General features: G+C 44.5%; 1 protein-coding gene across 4 annotated transcripts in view; it reads right to left on the bottom strand.

Annotated features, from left to right (window-relative positions):
* St6gal2 (ST6 beta-galactoside alpha-2,6-sialyltransferase 2) overlaps window positions 1-15,365 on the bottom strand; it is a 65,601-nt gene extending 50,236 nt beyond the window's left edge. For 2 of the 4 annotated variants that reach the window (XM_041656195.1, XM_041656198.1), the window contains exon 1: window positions 15,201-15,365. The gene's annotated coding sequence lies outside the window, so the exon portion shown is untranslated. Of the gene's footprint in view, window positions 1-14,650; window positions 14,774-14,803 lie in introns of those variants that run through there. The other 2 variants (XM_041656196.1, XM_041656197.1) reach the window with 2 other exon arrangements.
* Between the last annotated feature and the right edge of the window lie 1,899 nt (window positions 15,366-17,264).

The following is a 17,264-nucleotide window of genomic DNA, read 5'->3' as shown; positions in this document are numbered from 1 at the left end:
GGTGTTTATTCCCCTTCAGATACATAATTTTAAGCTAGCCATGTGATGTCACCGAGCAGAACACAGGAGAGACCTGCAAAAGTCCATTGCTGTAGATATTAGATATAGTAAGAAGAAATAACATTGTCTGAGAATACATGAGATGTCTTCAGGGCAGGTAGTCAGGCTTGGAAGGCTCCCACTAGCTAATGCCTTTCCGCTACTGTCTGAAAAGTTTGTTAAGTAGAAGCAGCCGATTAAATGAGCAGAGCAGACAGTAGTAACATGACAACTCTGTACCCACCATGCATTGCCCCCATTCACATAACAGCATACTTGATATCCCTCAAGCACAGGACTAGATCAGTCACAAATGCACAGAGCTCAACAAGCCTAAGAAAGAACACAAGGTGAACAGGCTGCCTTATAGCAAGAGAGGATTCACCTGTCAAAGAGGTCAGCCTATCTGCTGGAACCATGCGCTGCTTCCAAAACAAAACAAAACAGCTACACTCCAAGAAGTCCCAATGATAGAACCCCTCCTGTCCTTTCGGGTTTCTTTTCCTTAGCCAACCCCTTAGACTAAGGAGTACAGCACAAGCATGGAGTCCTACCTTCCCTTCAGGGCACGTATTTCCTACATTTAACAACAACAACAACAAAGCAATCGAACAAGCAAAACTTCGTTTTAATTCTGATCAGCATCCCACAGTCAGCTTTGTAAATAGCAGCATGAAGTCCCAAGCAGGCTGAGTCTAAAGTTACCCTGCTCTGGCACACATCTACCCAGTTTCCAGTAAACGGCTCCTCAGGGTCCAAAACTTCCACCGTTGCTCCAAGGTCAGCAGCAGAGCTGGAGATGGACTCCTGGAGACTGATGACTCATTCCCTTCACCTACCCATCTTTTCTGAGCATCTTTCAATGGAGCTTCTGCCATCCACTTGCTGCACACTAAATACACCTAACTGTTGTGGAGGAGACACATCAACCCAACTAAAACTTCAGTAAAAGGTAGGGCAAAGTCACCTCTCATATCCTTAACGAAAACAAAAAGACAACAAGTGTCGCATAGCCTACAAGCCTCTCTCTGGCTCATCTCATATTTAATGACTACTCTGACAAGAGGCTGTAGCTCCTGGCAGGTCTGATGGTTTAGAGCACTGTACAAACAGGAAAGAGGGGCAGAGAAAGTGCCCTTGGCTGCTGAGAGGCATTGAGTTTCAAAGGACTGTTTCCAGGGAGGACCAGATGTGCTCTGGAGGTAAAGGATTAAAACCATGAGCTGGAGGAAGCAAGACTGAGGATTTCCACCCCAAAGCTCTACTGCTCTTTCTCCCCCCAAACCGCCAACTGGCTTTTAAGTGACATCAACCAAACGTCCCTTCTCAGAACAAGTCATTATCCAAAAAGTTAATGTGAAACAAAAATGCCACGTGGCTTATCCCAGGCTGCTAAAGTTATACGGGCTAGATAGCAGTCAACTCCACCTCCTTTGACTAGCTTGCTGTGTTCTGAATGGGGGCAAGGATACTGACCTTGAGTCCTGTGCAAGTCTTCTGGGTAGCCCTTCAAAATACTGCTTATCACGAAAGAGCCTTTAGTAGAGAGGTAGAACCTGAAGCTTAAGATGTACTTAATTCTTTTTTTTTTTGTTGTTGTTGTTTTGTTTTCTTTATTTTAAAAGACGAAGGTGGGGTGGGGGGAGAGGAGCAACAACAACAAAATGGATGGTGGTGGGGAAGAGTGATTCTCAATTTTCCTCTAGGGTTTGAGCCTGAGCTTGGTGAGTAGAGCCTGGGTCCCTTCCCTGGCTGCCCTCTACAGCTTGCCAAACGTTCTGACAGGTGGTAGAACTCAGTGACAGCGGTTTCTGATGAAAAGCCTCATTCTGACCTTGGCTACACTCTGAAAAATAAACTTTTCATAGGTCATAAATTTTTAGAACTGGCCATAATAAACTACATATCTATGTGCAGGTCCCAGAGCAACAATAACCTTGCTGACCATGCTTCCTGGAGCATGCCGTCATCACTGCAGAGCTGCTGGGAAGAACTGGAGAAAGACAGTAAGCCAGCACAACATTCCAGGGGACCGGGAAAAGTGACTGCAGACTTCTGGGGGAAACCCAGTCTAAGGAAACACCATTCACCCAGTCAGCCTGTTGTCTCTGTTCTGAAGGAGGAATTTTCCAACCTTCAGATGGGCTTCCCTGCTCCCAAGTGACGCCCAAAGGCATCGCGTATGTCTGGAGAGTATGAATCAGTAGATGATTTAAAGAAGAAAAACTGCAAACACAAACAAAGCTACGCACTAAGTACTTTACTTACTGGAGTGCATTACTTTCTATAAGTTGGTACTAAGTTGAAAGAGTGTAGGGGCTTCTGCTGTGCTCCATCACACCTGCTCAGGTAAGGGTCTCTTCCGGGCTGGGAGGAGGATGGAACAGACCACCTTGGCCCAGAGGCTCCTAACCTCAGAGCTGGGACAGGCAAGTCATTTGTGAAGAATGTAACAAGGACAGCCACTATGGGAGTGCCATTCCACTATACCTGATGTGACTAAAAAGGCACAATTAACTGCTGTGGCTACTGGGAGCCCCTCTCCAGTACAGTGGCAAGAGGGGCCAGGCCAGCTCTACACAGCCGTCACCTGGGAGTCCCTACACTTTGCTCAGGGCTCTTCTGTACAGACATTACTCTGGGTAGAAGTGTGAGGAAACAGAGGGAGGAGGGCACAGATATACATACACACACACGCGTGCACACACACAGAGAGAGAGAGACAGACAGACAGACAGACAAACACTGATATTAACTTCCATAGTACATGTCACCCTAAGCTTCCAAAGAAAAGGCTTTTATGCCACCTCCTCAAACAAACAAAAGTCATTATTGCGGTGTGTGAAATAAATGGTTAATAGCAAATTTACTAACAGAACCCAAAATGCTGAAATTTCCAATTACCACAGACAATCGTGAGCACAAACAATGGCAAGACTGCTCGCTAATCAACCTATTTTGCCAATTTTCTAGGAATCCCCCGCATTATATTCATTTTCACTGCCCAGGGATTATAAGGCAGTGTGAAAATGTAAAAAGAGAAAATCCAGTAAAAAGATGGGCACAGCGTCCACCAGCCTGTTGGTAGAGAGAGGTGTCGAGGCCAGTATCCTCCTCTGCCCATGCCCAGCATCCTTTTGGAGGCACTGTCAGTGTCCATGCTCATGAATTTTCCAGCAATGTTTTCTGACTGATGAGTTGGTTTCAGTGCAGAATGGATCTTTCTTGGCTGGCATCAGTATTCCAGAAGAAAAGCAGAAGACTTTTCTAACCACATCTTATTATCAAATCCTTGTGAAGGACAACAACATAATTAAAAGTACACAGAAACCAGCTGGCGATGCAGGCCTGTTAAGCAGGCATAGCATGACTCAGAAGGAAAATGAAGAGGGCTTGGGGTATGCAGAGATCTTTGATTATTACAAAACATGAAATGATTTTCCCAGACTTTTGCATTTTGCATATTACTGTGAACAACAGCAACACAGAGATGCTCTGAGACCCACCTAGACGCCTCATCGTAGACCTGGCTTTCTTAATTTAAAAACATCATTTTCTTGGTGTGTGAATTCAAGACCAGTAGAATCTGTGCTGTGCTGTGGTGTGCTGTGAAGACAGGGCACAGCTTAGGTGCTGATGGGGCCATCAGGCAGCAGCAGTGCCAGGCTGCGACAGCCTGCAGGATAACGGTTAATAGCTAACCCACACAAAGCCATTAACACTCACTTAAAGTGATTATGAATGCCAGTAAAATGATTTCCACGGCGTGATGAGTCCACTTCGGTTCTCCTCTTTACTCCTAGCAAGTCCTAGTCCCTCGTAATGGTCCAGTATCTAGCCCATCATAAAGGCACCGTGGACCAATTTATATAAATGCTCCAGGCACTCTTCTTTGTTTCCATTTCCACCTGAGCGATTTAGTAAACACACCATTTTCCGCTCACAATCATTCAGTGTCTCCAACTTCCAGCACTGGTAAACATCTGCTGTCGCCCAAGAGGGAATGACAACCCTTTTAATTAAGTCACATGTCTCAGGCAAGCTCCCAGTTTCAACTTGACCTTTAGGGAGACAGCAAGATTTCAAAAGCCAAAATAAAACTACACAGATTCGAGGGAGGGGAAGGTAGAGTGCTTAGGACTCACAGATGTGGGAATCCAGGAAGATATGCTGAAGATACACAGAGAGCTCGTGACAGACTCTGATGGGCCATGGTGGTGTCCAGTGACCGGTGCTGGTATACACTGACCCTTGACTTAGTCTCTCATCACCATAACTGGCTCCAGCAGGAAGCATTGGCAGAATAAGATCAGAGCTGTGCATTTGGATCTCTCTCTCTGTCTCTCTCTCTGTCTCTCTTTCTCTCTGTGTGTGTGTGTGTATGTGTGTGTGTGTGTGTGTGTGTGTGTGTGTGAGGGGACATCACAGCACATCCTCAGGCTGTAGGCTTAAGATATGTCAGATTTCTGACCTGTAGTTGGGCTTAGACTGAACTCAGGGTCAAGGTCCTGCACAGGAATCTGAAAGCAATATTCCCATATTCTAATACCTCTTCGTGGATGGTACTTGGGCAGGAAGAATTAAACACGCAGCCTAATAACAAAACACTGCTGAGCCCATTTGCACTAATGCTGCCTTATTATCTTTGCCAGGTGTTGGTACTGTGTGCCATCCTAATTGTTAGGATTTAATACAGCATTTATGAATCCTCGACGATGTGCCTTCATAAATCCTCCACAGACAGATCCCTACCCAATTTATGTCCTAATTATTTGCCGGTTTCTCCTGTCCTTCAGTTCTGAATGGGCTGCTGAAGAAAGAAACAAAGCCGTTCAACCTTATTTGTAACAATTACAGAAATAAATGTGCATTTCAGGTTTCTCTTTGAGGTTCGCAATTGTCACAAAAATTTTAAGGTTGAATGGTTTAATGCTGATTTCACCACATTGCCAATGAACGTGGCTCTCCAAAATGATTAACAGAAACTCCAAGCACAAGATAACCAATATTCAAAAGGATCCGTCTGGCCTTGGGCCCATCGCTTTTACTCTGTTTAAGTGGGGAACAACATCCATGGGGATTTAACTTGAAATAAGAGGGGCAATGTATATTGCTGAGTCCCTTCCATTTTTTGACCTCACATTTTAGGAGCCCTTATTTCAGTGTCGTATGATTCTTAGAACTACACATTCAAGCAGCGTTCATGAAGCACCTATTGAGTTGAGTATCGTGTACACCGTGGGCTATGTAGCTGGGACCCAGATTCTTACTTCTGGCCAAGAAAGTGGGGGGGGGGAGCACTTGTAAGTGGTAAATGTATCAACAGAAAAACGATAATCTAACCCTCTCTCTAACTCTCTCTCTCTCTCATTCTCTTTGCACCCCCCCCCTCTCTCTCTCTCTCTCTCTCTCTCTCTCTCTGTGTGTGTGTGTGTGTGTGTTGGAAAAACTTCTCGGTGTTGGGATTAGGGAGAGGAAATATGAAATGACCAGGGTTATTGAGAATTAAAAAGTAGAGAAAATAGCCTGAAACCAGAATGAGACCATGAACTGACCCAATCCTGAAGTAATTTACACTGATGCTCAAGATCAGAGGTCTGGCCTTACATGTCATGGAGAATAGCTGGGATATCTAAGGAAGACAGGAAGTCACATGATAAGGTAATTCGGCCAGAACAGAATACAGACAGATGTAAAATGGAGGGGGGAAACACTAAGCAAACAAAAGAGATAAATGTTTAAATGCATACGTGTATCAGCATAACCCCAGTGTGCCCTATAAGCATGCAGAAATAAAAAATAGATGGACAAGCATTCTTAAAAGATTGAAGAGAATGAGAAGCAGCATAGATTCATAATTTGTAAATAGGGGAGCATTTATGCTTGATGTTTTCCTTAAAGGATATGAGACCCTGAGACAGTCACCCTCCCGAAACCTTAAAAGCCACTGTCTGGAATAGGAAAGGGGCTTGACTAACACAGGGGGCAAAACCACTTATTCTGTAGGCCCCAAATAGTTCTTGCCCAGGGTATGATGTTGTGAAGCTAAAGTTGCTGAAAGCAAGTAGCAGACACAGCGTGCAGGTTTTTCTGCCTTGGGTCTGGCTCTACATCAGCACCTGCAGCTGGCTTTGGATGTGAGCCAGCTTGGGCTTTAGAGGAATACCAAGCTCATACAACATAATCTAAGTACCCTCACCTTTATTAAACAGTCTGCCTGTTATTCTTACCGCCTAAATTACATTTGCTTTCTGTGTTTTCACAATTTTCTATTTTTCTTCATGTGCATGTGTGTGCCCGAGTGTGTACATGCGCACTACATGTGTGCAAATGCCTAAAGAGGCCACAAGAGTACACTGGGTTTTCTGGGGCTGGAGGTACAGGTGGCTGGGGGCCTTACTAACAGTATTGGTGCTAGTAACCAAACTCAGGGAAACTGCAAGGGCAGCAAGTGCTCTCTGCCACTGAGCCATCTCTCCAGTCACACATTCCATCTTTCCCTTGCTACAAAATTTCCAGGCGTCTTTCTACCTTTGGGAGAAAACTGCCTTTTCCTTTTCTGAAAAGTAGAAAGGTCTCTCTTGCTCCTCACATTCTAGTACAAGGTAGGTAATATCATGGAACTGTCTAGACTAGAGTTTCAAAATCTCTCCTTATTTCCACATTGTAAGGCACACCTCTTTAAGAAGGTAATAGTGCCAAAGAATTGGTCCCACTTGACCCCTCCAGCTGCGCTACTTTTTCTCCCATATTTCCTAAGAAATCTAGGTTGTGCGAAATTGCCCTTATAACTATCTACGTATCGATATCCATTTGCCAATATTAAATTAACCCAAACTTACAATTCATATGAGATAAATTCAGTTGAAAGTAAACATTTCATGGACTGTGTTTTTGCTCGGCACTTTGTCTTCATGATTTGAAACACAACACAGTAGCTTTTAGAATTCTCTAAAAATTACTTCTGAGACATGTCTGCAGTCAACAAAAAGGAAAATCCTAGGGTGTTGACCCAATGACAAAACTCAGCTCTTGTGGCACAAACAATTCTAGAGTGGTTAGCTCTCTGTACAAAAGTTTCCATGATGAACAACTTCAGAAATGTTCAACCAAATACTTCTATTCCTACTTTACTTTAATTCTATAAGAAAATAAGTTAGTTTTGATTAAATCTAATGTAATCAGGAATAGAAACCAAGCAGAGACGTTGGGGACAGTGATAGAGAGAGGACAAAAGAAGGCTTGATGACCTGACAGCATCTGTTTCTCTATGTTTTCTACAAACATATCCTGTTCGTGAACAGTCACAAAACGGTGTATTTATAATTCTGGCAATGTGGCACTGGCAAATATTTAATATTTCCTAATGTAGCGATACTTTATAGCTCTGAGAAAAGCCAGACAGTGCAATGCATCCTCTTGGGCCAAGGACTCTAGGGCCCTTTTGAGCCAATGTCTCTAGATCTGCATATGCGAGAAACTGCATAAAAAAGATCCCTTACTCTCCCCAACCAAAGGCTGCATATATATTGAACACAATAGGTTTTCTTGTTTTCCTTAATATATGCATTATAACTATCTTTATTAAGTGCATGTCATCTGAAATGATTTAAAGGACACATGGATAATGTATGTAGATTTTTGCAAATATTATGCCTGTTATAGAAAGGCTGTGAGCACTACATACCGACCAAGGTCTTGGGTCCTACAAAAGGTGTGTTTAAATGCTTTACTGAAACTGCCAAACCTTATGTACTTGCAATACTAAAAAATTTTAAGCAAATAACTAAAAATGCGCATGAGTTTGCTGAAGTATTGATGCATACCCACCTCCTATCCTATATACAATTTAAATTGCCATTTGGGAGGGAAGAAGACCTGGATTCATGGGGAATGTGGACCTGAAGAAGCAAATTAATCACTATATGTATGCCATCTAGCTTGGCAAGGAAGACCCCTCCTATTAATGGCTTCTCAAAGAGAGCTTGCTGTCTGGATGAAGCAGAAACCTGGCACTTGGCACAGGACCTGGCTGTCCTTTGCAGCATCCACAGAGCCAGCACCTAAGGGTTACTTCTCGGGCACCACGTGGGTTATTTCCCAGAACACTGTGCAAATCACTCAGAGGGTGACTCTTTTATAAGTTTCAATATCATGCCCTATTCAGCATCTATCATGCTAAATACCAAGTAGATTCAGTCGAACTGAATAGAGTCAGTTCGACTGAATCTATACATGGAGATTTGGAATAAAATATGTCAATCTTGCTAACACAATAGGCACACCGCTCACCAATACAACAGTTAAGCGCAATCAGTTCTACATAACAGCTGGGTTAAGCATACCATCTAGAAACAGCACAAACACCTTGGTGGAGGTTTGTTTTAACTGCTCGAAGAGAGGAATATTATGTAATGTGTACTAAAGCTTCTCTTCTATCAGACGATGTATTGCTAGGGTGTAATTTTAATATAGTGTCGTATGTTTTAACTCCAGGGTACAAAGAGTAGAATGAAGCACATAGGTCACTGTTTACAGGACTCCAAGTGGGTATCTGCTCTCTACACGACTGAGTGTTTGAAACTCCCTCACCTCAAATGATTAATAAAATAGTTTCTTTAAAGGCATCGCGACTGTTATTATGATGTAGGAACTGCAGGATCTGCTCTCAGACAGTGGTTCTCAACATGTGGATCATGACTTCTTTGGGGTCAAATGACCGTTTTGCAGGGGTCACGTAAGACCATCAGGAAACACAGGTATTTACATTATTACAGTTCATAGCAGTAGCAAAACTACAGCAGCAATGAGAATAGTTTTATGGCTGGGGTCACTACAGCATGAGGAACTGTATTAAAGGTAACAGCATTAGGGAGGTTGAGAACCACTGATTTAAGACCTCCCGGGTACCCAGGTGCCACATATCAAAGGGCAGCATAGGCACAGACACTACACACGGCCTCTCACTCCAGAAGATGCATGTTGTGTTATAGCGAGTCATTTATGAATGACGCCAAGAAGCCCAGATACATTCCGAATAGATGCAGTTTTATGAAGTGATCCCATCCTGACTGCAGTTGGTCCAAATTGTTTGTGTAGGATCCACGGATGCAGAGGGCCAACCTTATTAGGTTGGGCAAATGACTCAATGAGTTCAAATCTCCTCTCTACTTATTTTCTAATCAAAAAGCAGAACACCTGTTAATTAGACATGAGTCAAGTGGGGGTTCCCTTTGAGGAATGGAAATTATATACCCACGAATAATCACATTCGTATTACAGATAGAAAGAGTTTTAAAAAACGTTAACCCTGACCCGCGTGCCATTTACTCACAAATTATACTCAAAAAAAATTCCTTTGAGAATTGGGAAGTATAGTATATTAAGAACAAAAGCCTTGGGCTTAGTGTTTTAAATTCTTTAACCTGCTATCAGGTACGGTGAGATAAAAGACACCAATTCAGGATGACTTCAAACAGCATTGTATTCCCTGGCAGAGAGGCTGAGTCACCTACATTGTTTTCCCAACTTCACATTGATCTGAAACAAGTGGCTCAGTCTGTCACCTGGGGAAATTGCTTCTAAGGGACAGTGGTCAAGTCTTCAGTCTGAGGACACTCCACTGGGTGCCCTGCCCAGGGCCTCTTCAGAGTTAGTCTCTTCAGCCAAGAGCAGTTGGAAAAACCACCAAAGATGCTGATGGCTGTTAAGGATACTACAGGCATGTGCCCCACAAATACACAGAAACATAAATTAATACATTTGCTTCCACATAGGTTCTACTGATAAGAAATTGAAGGTTCTCAAAACCCTTCCCATTTGGGTAAGTTCCCATAAGCCACATGTAAGGTCTGAGATAATTTATACCAGAAAAAGAATATTTTCTCAGTAAGAAGGGCTGAATTCTAGTCCTGATTAGTTGTTTAACCATGGTAAAATCCCAGGCCAAATACCCTGATTCAGTTCTCATTCCTAATTGTTAGAGGGTTTTTTTTTTTTTTGATTTTTGAGACAGGGTTTCAGGGTTTCTCCGTAGCTTTTGGTTCCTGTCCTGGAACTAGCTCTTGTAGACCAGGCTGGCCTCGAACTCACAGAGATCTGCCTGCCTCTGCCTCCCGAGTGCTGGGATTAAAGGCGTGCGCCACCACCGCCTGGCTCCTAATTGTCAGTTTAAGATAGGAATCAAGAACTTATTCCTCATGTTTTCCTGTGTATGTGTGTGTGTGTGTGTGTGTGTGTGTGAAAATATATGTCTATTTAAAGGCAGTCCACTTTTTCTCATATAAAAACTTTTCTCTTTCTTCTTTTCCACCCTTTCCCCAGTAGGACGTTAGGTAGCCCAGGTTGGCTTGGAATTTCAAGTGTTTATCATCATGCTCAGCTTCACATGGCGAAGCTAATAAGATTTTTAAAATTTAAAACGTAGTTTACATAGTTAGCTCCTTCCTCAATAGCAAAAATGAATTCATTCATTTAATCACACATTACAGATTGATTTTTCACTTGAGAGAAGCAACAGGAGCAAATCCCATGCTAACTAAGTTTTCACCTCCAGCCATATACTGTCATTCATAAAAATCATCCTAACTACCTTGCTTTCAAGGAAGTTGCTTCTCAGCTTTATCCCTAAACAATAAAGTAATCAGGTTGCATAAGAGGCTCACCTTTTCAGAGTTTAATTTAAAGTCAAGTCATTTTAGAAACCACAGCAAGAATCTTGACTTCAAAAAAATCTGTATAATTCAATTAGGCAAAACCAATTGTTTGAAATTTAATAAAGTATTTTGCTCACGGGCTCAGACTAGAAGCAGCACTGAAAAGAACTCAATGTGTGAACAATGAAGTTGAGGAAAGCAGAGGCCAATCATCAAGATGGCAGCTTCTGCGCATGGTGAACCCTCTGAGCTTTCACCAATATACTTCTAAATAAGTCAAAGCAGCAGCACCCTTTTCTCCAATCTCAGCCCAAATCTTTCTTTGAAATTTCCGCTCAACGTGGTGACCTTCATATAAGGCAGGGTTTCATTCTAATCCTGCTTGTCTGGGTTCTTAAAATGCCATAGTCCATTTAAAAATGCTCAAAAATTTCTTTCTTCTTGCAGGGTCTCTGAGGGCTCCTGCCTTCCCCTTCACACTGGTGTATCTGCCCCACCCAGCAGCTCAAGCACTGGAGGAGGTGGTAGCTTATGGTCGGTCTCAGCAATCTCTGGCCAGACAAGGTGATGCTCCTCTGCAGAGTTCAGCCCAACAACATCAGCTCTAGGCAAACGCCCCAGCTTTGCCAGGACATTTCACTTCTCTGAGACTCAGTGTTCTCACTGTTAAAATAGGGTAATAATACTTCCTAGGCTTATGGCTAAAGTGTACTCAAATAATCTATGCAAAGCAAATGGCAGGGTGTGGTGCACAGTACCTGCAAATCAGTTGCTATTATTATTCTTTGAATTGCTACCTTCTCCAGGGACAGCAGGGCAAATCAATTTTAAGTACACCAGAACATTAAATTATTGATCTTAAGAATCCAGAACCAGAAGTCAGCTTGGAGTAGATTTGGTCCCTGTTTTTCCTTTCCAGCCCTGAAACCGAACTTTGGTGCAGGGAGACTTCCTCCAGAATAAGTCACAACCACCAGACTTCTTGATCAGTTTTTTTTTTTTTTTCAGGAAATCCCATTGCAAGAATTGTAAACCCAGTCTTCAGCAGACTCTTCCATCTCTCTAGAACCAAATCTTACCTTGAATTTGGGATTCTTTCCTTTCCTAAGGAGGAACAGAGGAGACAGCAGGAGGCAGGACAGGCTTAGAACAGATGTGTAGAGACAGCATGCTCAAGAGTGGGGGGACACGCCTCAGGTGTCATTTCCTATCACAAAGCCACCCTCTGCCCCCCATCCTTGCACACCAGGAAGCCCTTGGTTTTGGGGGGCTGTGGAATGCACATGATGGCTGACACTGCTGAGACCCAGCTTTTATCCTGTGGCCAGGCTAGGGTCCTTGGCGGTGCTGGACCGGATCTTGAGCCCCGCAAGCTCCAAGGACAGTCTAGTGCCTCTTTTAATGCATGCCACATGCACACTGGGTAAGTTCCAGGCACATATTCCACACTGCAGCTGTTCCCTAGCCACTCAGGGGGTTCGTGGAATTTCAGGTTATAATAAACTTCAGATTTGATAAGAGACCTAATAAATCCATCCCCCCACGCTGTAGTTTTTACACTTAATGTGATAAACAAATCTCTCAAAAGGGGGACATGATGGGCTTTCCAAAAAGGGAACAACAGTTTTATGAAACTGAAGGTATGTTAACTTGCTAAGAGTAGCTGGTTATCATCCATAGCCCATTTAGTCCTTGGCACTGATAGCAATAGTTAGTGCTAAAAACAGTGAAAATGCCTGTGTAAATGTGCACCTGCTCTCGTCTGATTCCAAAATCAGTGCCCGATTCCATGCAACTGTTTCTTTTATACTTACGTGATTCTCATCTTTGGTAAAGCATGAGTTTCCAGTTTTAGGGCTTAAAACAATTAAAACTTAACACCAAAAGAACTCTGTTTTGCTTATACATTTGAGCAAGTTGAATAAAACATTAATTTAAGCAATTAAAATTTAAGGTCGTACTCCAAAATACTCCAAAGGAGGAAGAGATAGGGAATACCATAATATAGCATGCTTAAAGAGAAATCCATGTTTAAGACAAGGCATCCTATTACGATGCACAAGATATTTTTATTCAGAGTGTCAGAAATCAGGCAGAAGAGTTGCAGATTAATTAAGAATTTCCCAAGGGATAAATGTCTGCAAGTTGCTCTGAGACCTATTTATCTAAGCAGGGGCTGCTCCGGGCCTAGTGTGCCATGGCTTATAAAGAAATGATTGGATACGTTCTGCACTAGAGAATAAGAGTTTCGTTAGCATATATAAGCAAGAGATCTGCTCAGGAAGAAAATCATCTCAGAAGAAGGAGGAGCAAGAAGAGGGTGGAGGAGGAGGAAGAAAAGGAGTAGCCCTAGATCCAAGGACATATGTATAAGCTACCTCAGCAACCAGGATTCTATTTGATCTGTCCTGGCAGCTGCCTTGGCTGCACTCAGAAACTCACATCCATCCCCTCTTAGTTTTCATAGTCAGAACCAAGCACAGATGACTGTCTCTTTCTGGAGAATCCATCATTCACACATTTCCAGATATTAAAGTCTCTCTGCCCAGGTCCTCCAGGTGTGTGTCTTCATCCTTACCTTAATTCTAAATTGTGCACACCTCCAGCATCCTAAACCGTGGAGCTCGTAGCTCTGTCAGGAGAGGACCCATTCCAAAATCTCTAAGAAGATTTAGTTCAAAACCAAGGAAGCATCAGTTTGAATGAGCAAACAGGGATGCAGCCTGCTCCAATTTCTATTGGCCCTGCGAAGCATATCTAGAACTTCTGCATGTATGAGCCCTACCCCACCCCAAACTTGTAAAATTCAGAACCCAATCATCTATTATTTTTATTTTCTTTTTTTCCGTTGCAATATCCATCTACCACTGCTGACAGTTTTTCTAAGATATTAGAACAAAATAGGGGAGAAAATTGGTTGTCAGTTCCAGAAAAATAGTAATGGAAAAAGTAGCTCAACGGCTACGCGTTGCTTTTCCTTTGAAAGGAAGTTACCCCAAATTTACCACCCCAACACTCTGCTACTAAAATTCTCTCCGAGACATACACTGTATTTCAAAATGGTAAAAGTACTGATCAGAAATTTTAAGTCAACTATAAAGTAACTTTCATGAAAAATAAAGATTGAAAAGCTAACTTCTGCTAGTTCTTTTTTCTTTTTGTGTGCAGAAAGTGCAGTATTTAAGTCTCCCCAGGAGTCTCCTCCCCCAGAAAGGCAGTCTGCCGGAGGACCACAGAATGCTCAGTAATCCAAACGACAATGATTTCTACCAAATACGACCATCAAATTTTCAGCAGTACCCACCTCCCACCGTCTCCCCTAAAGTTTACCAAAATCCATGTACACATAGCTTCTCACCCCACAGTGCTTTTGGATTCCCACACTGCTTCGGAAGTTCTGCCCCAAGAAACACAGGGGGAGACGCTGAAAGGCAATCACAAAAGTCTCATTTAAATTCCTGGAAAGCACAGCTTTTCCAAACACACTATTCAGCTCTCTTTGGAAAGCCTCATTTGCGTCGAACCATGCGTTTACCTTCACTGGTCCCACAGCACCAGTGCCATCAGGTCCAAAGGAGACAGATGTCACATTTCTTCTTAAGAAGAATTCATCACATAACCTCTCTACATGGTGGGAAGTAAAACAACCGAAACACGGAGTTTTCGCCAGCTAAGAGCACAAGGAATTAACACTGACTTTGGCGGGGGAGGGGGCTCTCGAAGATCCCTCTGCACCTAAACATTATAGCCACACAGAAGAAGAAGAAGAAAAAAAAAATCAGGATGCTCTCTAAGCTGTAAGTGCACTAATTTGTAAGAAGATGTCAGGGAATTTGATAAAAGTCTCCACTTTCTTTCACAGCCAAATCACATCAAATCAAACCAATGCACAATTTCAGATTTCCAGAGTGGACTGTGTCCACCTGTCCCCAAAGCGCAAGCCTTCCTTTGCTCACCCTCTTCGGAGTGCCCTGTTCTCCCCGCACAGCGCTGGCTTCTGGTAGCTGAGCTCATCTAACTCTGAGTAGTAGCTCAGCGCACCAGCAAGGAGATTTCAACAGGACACTGGCGGGTCGCAGATCCTGCACACTCATGAGCTACTCACTCACCTTGTCCCCACGCCTGTGCTCTGCGCCGAAGTCAGACTCGTGCGTGTCACATTTTATTCCCCGGCAGCCACGCGGGCGGACTGGCGGGCGCGCGCACAACGCGCTCCCACACTCACAGGGACGCCCAAGGAAGCGCGGCCTCGCTGGGGGCTCAGGCGACCCCGTGCTGGCGTGGTCCCCTATCCGGCAGCGCGCGATCGCGTCGCCGCCCGCCACAGCTCGGCCTCCCAGCCAATGCGTGGCTGAGCTCAGCCCCGCGCCGCGCGCTTCATTGTTCCAACCCGCGCTGCTGTGGCACGGTTGCTGATGGCCCCGTGGGCCCGCGATCGGAGGCTGTCCCGCCCCGGAGCCCCGTGCACCCCAGCCCTCCCGGTTCCGGTCTTCTGTCTGGGCTCACCTAGCGGCTGGGCGCCGGGAAGTTGCTCGGCCTCCCGCGCGCAACCCCAGCCAGCAGCTTGCCCGGCCCGAGCAGGCGGGGACGCTCCAGCGACGCAGAGCCTGCCTCTCGCACAGCGATTGCAGACTCTGCTGTGTGGGGCGGCGCGGCTGCCTAAAAAGGCGTGCTAATCCCAGCCACCGCCTCCACCAGGCAAGCGGCTCCGAGGGCTCCCCGCACAGCCTCTGCTCCCCAGTACCTGGCACCCGGGGGCGCAAGGGTCCAGGTGGTGACCGCAGGAATGCTACTGGCCACGAGTGGGCAGGGCAGTCTGGGAGGCTGGCCCCAAGGAAGTGAGTCTTTGTGTGCTGGCCTCGAACACAGCTTTCTGCAGAGCGAAAAACTGGCTACCTGCACGCGAGGCAGCGCCCTGGCCCGCTGGGTGGGGCACGGGGAGCATAGCATCCTTTGGGCCGCTGGCTCCCTTTGTTCAGTCTCAGGCCGGCTCAAGCCGCCTGCCTTTTCACTCTTGCCTCTACAGAGAGGCACCCTGCTGTGCAGGGACGGAATTGGGAATCGGTCGCCTTTCATTCAGAGCTCCCCACTTGTCCACCAACACAAGCCGGTCCAACTCTTGGAGGGGTGGCCAAGTTCTCGCCTCTCAGACTCTCGGGACTGCCCCTGGGGCGCAGGGGTGACCTAGAGCTGGGCTGCGGGAGCCGCAGACCGGGTGTGTCTGTCTGCTCACATGCGGAATGTCCATTTGTCACTGAGGCCCTCCTAGTCTCCAAAGGCAGCCACAGCTGTCCCGGGTTGCGGGTAAACATGTTTCTGTGAACTTTGGCCCCCTTGGTTGTGGGTATTTCCCTGTGAGTTCTCTGGCAGAGTTAGAAAAGGGCAAGTGCAAGGGGTCCTGGGAGAACAAGACTCATTGCTGATTGTCCATGGCGGGACTGAGGTCAGTCAGATCAATCCCATGCTCCCAAACTCTGGGTCCTTGCAGGGATGAGCATTTTGGAGACATTTTTTTTCCCCCACTGAATGAATTGTTTTAAAGTTCCTCTCGTCGATTTCTTTAGTGCCAACCATGTGTTTGGGAGTAGACACCACGACCGATGATCAAAATTCAATCCAAAAGTTTACAGACAAAAAAAAACAAAAACAAAAACAAAAACAAAAAAACATCACAGCAATTGAACTAAAACCCCCAGGGTAAAACGCACTGTGTGGGATCAAGTGTAGTGGGGAGATGTTTACTTGGGTTTCCGCAGTTATTAACTTTTCCTGACGTATAGAATTTCTAGGAACTGCCTGAAGGGACGATGTGTCACTCAGATAAATAACTGCATCTTATACAAATGAAATACATATGATCATATGATGTAGCTAATTTTGTGCTCTGATCCTCCCCCACCAGTCGCCACAATGGACTCTTCGGGACACTAGGGTGATGTAAACTGTGGCTCTAAGCTGTCTTCTATGTAATGGGGACACATGGAAGTACCATCAAGATGTGTATTATGTGCTAGAAGTATCTTTGCTAGTGCTTAAAGCCAACAGCAAGTCAATTCAAGTAATAAAAAATGATAGTAGCATTATTAAAATGTTTTGGTGCAAAATTAAAAAAACTTATCATATTCCTTTCAGACTGCCGTTATGTTTTACCCACATCTATGTTGCTGTTTTCACAGAAATGCTGCCAAAGTTGAGGCTCCGTGACTACCTTTTTAAAAAACAAAATAGAATGTTAAATATGCTGTCCAGAAAACAAGGAACTTTGTGCCTGTAGAAAAACTACCCAGCTTGCAGTAAATATGCAAGTTTCTGTTGTAGAAATTGAAGTGGGTTTAGTTTATTATTGATGGTTCGTTGAAAATGATGGGGGCATATCCGACAACCTGTAGCTTCCCAAGCAATTCATAAAGGCAGTCTGTATGCAGAAGGCTGTATGTTGATGCTGGCTTCAGTCGGAGGGTAATGGTGAATGAATGAAATATTTTCACATGTTGCTCTGTTCAAAGGAACCCCAAACAAGAGAAGACTTTTTTTTTTAATTGGTCAACTGCAGAGCTCTGCTGATTCTAT

This window comes from Microtus oregoni, unplaced genomic scaffold (genome assembly GCF_018167655.1).
Source record: "Microtus oregoni isolate MIOR12 unplaced genomic scaffold, Mior012 000007F_ref0000211, whole genome shotgun sequence".
In the NCBI taxonomy this organism is placed as follows: Eukaryota; Metazoa; Chordata; class Mammalia; order Rodentia; family Cricetidae; genus Microtus; species Microtus oregoni.
This window is presented reverse-complemented; position numbering and strand designations above follow the sequence as displayed.